Source organism: Bidens hawaiensis, unplaced genomic scaffold (genome assembly GCF_021521415.1).
Source record: "Bidens hawaiensis isolate Kalapana, Puna unplaced genomic scaffold, B.hawaiensis_p1.1 tig00061244_1, whole genome shotgun sequence".
Taxonomy (NCBI): domain Eukaryota; kingdom Viridiplantae; phylum Streptophyta; class Magnoliopsida; order Asterales; family Asteraceae; genus Bidens; species Bidens hawaiensis.
The window spans coordinates 31054-35294 of record NW_027501027.1 but is presented as its reverse complement, the minus strand read 5'-3'; the positions used below and the strand labels follow the sequence as shown (position 1 = coordinate 35294).

General features: G+C 31.0%; 1 pseudogene; it reads right to left on the bottom strand.

Moving 5' to 3' along the window:
- Positions 1-3072: 3072 nt before the first annotated feature.
- LOC143603321 (putative steroid-binding protein 3 pseudogene) lies at positions 3073-3873 on the bottom strand (annotated as a pseudogene).
- Positions 3874-4241: the final 368 nt, after the last annotated feature.

Below are 4241 nucleotides of genomic sequence, written 5' to 3'. Positions count from 1 at the left end.
TTAATGCAAAAATTAGTAATTTTACAAAAAAAAAAAACAATATATATATTTTCAGAGAACACCTAAAACTATGACACGCATAAATGCATGTCATATATGCATGTCGTAAATGTGAGTCATAAAAGTGTGTCATAAATGCGTGTCATGAGACATGACACGCAAATGTATGTCATATTCATTTTATGACTGGGCTATCATTGACAGACATTTGTGTGTCATCTGTGTCCTTTAATAACACGCATTGCGTGTCATTAAAGCCATTTTTTCTAGTAGTGATGGGTCATTTGTGTAAAAAAATATCGGTTTGGTTCGGGTTAAAACGAGCAATTTTAAAAAATTATTTGTTTGGTTCGGCTCAAAACAGGCCACTTTATAATGGTATCACTTCTGTAGCACTTTCTGATCTAGCCAAAAATAAAAATAGCATTGTCAACACCCTGATAATTTATATAATTATTATAATATTTATTATGTATATGCTTTGTGTTCTTTCAGGAGATAACAAGTAGCATACACTACAGTCAAAATGTCAACATCCTTTATAATCAAGCATAAACATGTTTATATTAACATTACTAATTATAGTTAGTTCTTTTGTGTTTGCCTTTTTCTTATTATTCTAAAATATTACTTATTAGTAGTTGTTCCGATTTAGTAAGAGAAAGTAAAGGAAGGAATCTACCTAATACTATTAAACTAACATCTTTTTTAGACACTTGGCATGTTTCTTTTGCTATATTGTTAGAGTTTCCATATATACTAAGCTATATTATAATATCTTTATAATTAAATAATTTAAAACTGAATAATTATATTTTCTGGACGACCTGCATCTCTTTTTAATAACCCGGATCATCGATTCAAGTTAATCGAATCTACCTTTTAAATTTAAAAAAATGTTCGACTATTAATAACAATAATAATTACATAAATTATAGGTTTCAACTCTTCTATTCTTGTTGCGTCTTTATGAAATCATTTTTACATTAAAAACCGTTTGACTGTTAATAACAATATTAACTAGATTAACTTTCAAATTTCAAATTTATGTGCCAACTGATTACCTTGAATGAAATTGAGAATAACTTTCATTTTTAAATTAACTAACAAAAAATATTTATGTTATTACTCCTCTCTATATACTTTTAGTTTTACATAATAAATTTCACACCACATCTTTTTATCTATCAAATTCTGCAATTTCGTATTTCTTTGTAAGTTTCATTTGTATTACTCAAATTATTTCATTCATTCATATTATTGATATCGTTCATATATTTTAATTATTATCAATTAAATACTTTGTTTGCATTCTTATTATTTTATTACAAACAACACAATGGAGCCAAAAAAAAAATACAACCATGTTTAATAAGTTGGATACGCTTAAGAATGATTGTTTTCTCAAGGTCTGTATATTGAAGTTATTGCGTCTAAAGGCCAATAACAAACCTGGTGAATGTTGATGAAGAAGCGATGTTTGGCACCTTAAAGGTTGATATGTGATGGACGTTGGAGGCTCAAAATAAATGCAACACCTGAAGACCTTTTTTTTTTGCCTTTTAGTTTTAGTGTGTTTTGTTTTCTAAGACAATTTCTTCATGTTTCCAATTTGGTTTGATTTGCGTTAGATTTTTATATATCGTCTAAATTTATGGTTTGCTTTATAATTTAGTTATTTTATATTCTAAGGTAATACGTCAAAATCTAAGTCTTTAACATACCCGGTGTTTGGAAAAGTAAATGCTTTTTAAATTTGTTATACTTAATTGTTTTAATTATCTTACTTTTCAAAACATACTTTTATAACATTTGCATTTTGTTATCTTTTTTGTGTGTTAAAAATTAGATTACCCATGGTATATGATTTTCCAAATCATTAATAATATTAAACATTTTATTAAAATCAATATAGTGATCACCTCGATTATTTGTACTCAACATGTTATCTACTATTTGTTAATCAATAAAAAAAATTTTATATTCACAAAAACCATGAGTAACGAAAATGGATTATTTATCAACTATAAGGTGTGATGTTTATAACAAATTTTTAATTCATGTTGGTTAAATATATAGTCCATTGAGCCTTAGTCAATTTTTCTTATCAAACGTCTCTTTGATTTCCTGGTTGAATATGAATGAGGGGTCATGGTAGACACATGCCTTGCTTTACGCTTGCTACACACTTATTAGTTTATGAATTTTAATTTTTTAACTTTTAATTGTGTTTCTAAATATTGTACTTCGTATCTTATTTTGGTTTATCTTTATGTCTGACAATAATTTCCTTTCGTACCAGTATTATTTACAACTAAATATCATGTTGTCGTCCTAGAAAACGTATAACAAATTACAATATAATATAAAATTATATATGTTTGTTAGACGATTTCTATACATCCACCCGTGTCGTACACGAGTCAATAACCTAGTTCCCTACTATTTTAAGTACTCTTAAGCTAGGCTTTTATTGAATATTATTCATAATTGGTTCATATTTAAAGTTTAAAGAGTTTCAAAAGACATCGAGCTAAAAAGATATATAATTTATAGACAAAATGGTAAAAGACGTCCTTTACGGTTGGCCTGGTTTTCATTAGACGTCCTTTAATGAAAGAAATAGCAAAAGACATATATCATGTTTCAAATTCCTTTCACATTACGTCCTTTGGCACTAACCCAGTTAATTTTTTTTGTTAAATCTGGTCATGTGCCTTGCACATGAGGGTAAATTCGTCTTTCTACTCGTTAAGGGACTATTTGTGTAGATTATTTAAAGTTTAAGCCATGATAAAAATATACTCTCTCTCTCTCTCTCTCTCTCTCTCTCTCTCTCTTGCTTTCAACCTGCAAATCCCCAATCAAACCCTAAGACACAAATCCAAATTCCCCCTAATTCTATTACAATTAAAGACCCAACCAGTCCCCAAATCAAACACACAACTTCCAAACAATTAACCTTTCGGTTCATACAATCGATTATTAATAACAATAACAACCACATATAATAATAATAATAATAATAATAATAATAATAATAATAAAAATAATAATAATAAACCTGATTAATTAACCAGAAGCAGCAACCGATCCAACAATCGGATACTTAGCTTCGAACTTCTTCTCCCAGTCATCGAGAACACCGGTCTCCTTCTCCGTTAGTCCATCGAGCGATCCAATAACATCCTCTTCGTCCTTGCTCATCTTGGCTAGGGCTCTGCTGGCGTCTTTGCATGCGAAGATGGCGTAGGAGCCGCCTGGGCCGTAGAAGGATCTGCCGGTGGTGACATCGAAGATGCGGCCCTTGATGGCGACGTATATGGGTTTGGAGGAATCGGTGCCGTCGTATTGCTTCAGCTTGTTGAGTGTCAGATCTGTTTTACCATAAACGAATATTTCAGATCTGCTTTACCATAAACGACTATTTATCTTTGACCACCAACCCACGACGGCCACCACTATGCTCGTTTCAGGCGGTGCAGGAATTTGGATTTGTGTCTTAGGGTTTAATTGGGGATTTGCAGGTTGAAAGCAAGAGAGAGAGAGAGAGTGTTTTTTAAAAGGCCGACTCTTTAGTCTAATTACATAAATAGTCTTTAAAAAGGTAAAATGACCACACTGTTCTCATGTGCAAGGCACATGACCAGATTTAACAAAAAAAATTAACTAGGTTAGTGCCAAATGACGTAACGTGAAAGAAATTTGAAACATAATATATGTCTTTTGCTATTTCTTTCATTAAAGGACGTCTAATGAAAATCAGGCCAAACGTAAAGGACGTCTTTTGCCATTTTGTCTAATTTATATTAAAAGAAACTTGGTATAAAGAATTAAAAATAAATTGAATTTTGATATCACATCGTACTTCATGCCTTAAATATTTATATGTGAATTAAGAAAATAACTTAAATGATGATACTAAAGTTAAATGAAAAAAAAAATCGGTGGTTTATTAATATTAGTTAACTAAATTTATTTGTTTTACTTAGATATTAAAAAAAAGAACAAAGGAAAGGTTGGAGGCTTGGAGCTAGAAATGTTCAAAACGGTTTGGGACTGAACCGGTTCCTAACCGGTTCCTATATTCAAAACCCCATTTGAAACCGGTTCTAGACTTGAACAGGTTAGGGAACCGAACCGGTTCTCCCACCCTCGGACCCCTAACCTATGGAACCGGTTCTTACCGGTTCCTAAACCTGTTCCTGCACTGTAACCGGTTCCAACCAGTTACAGTGTAA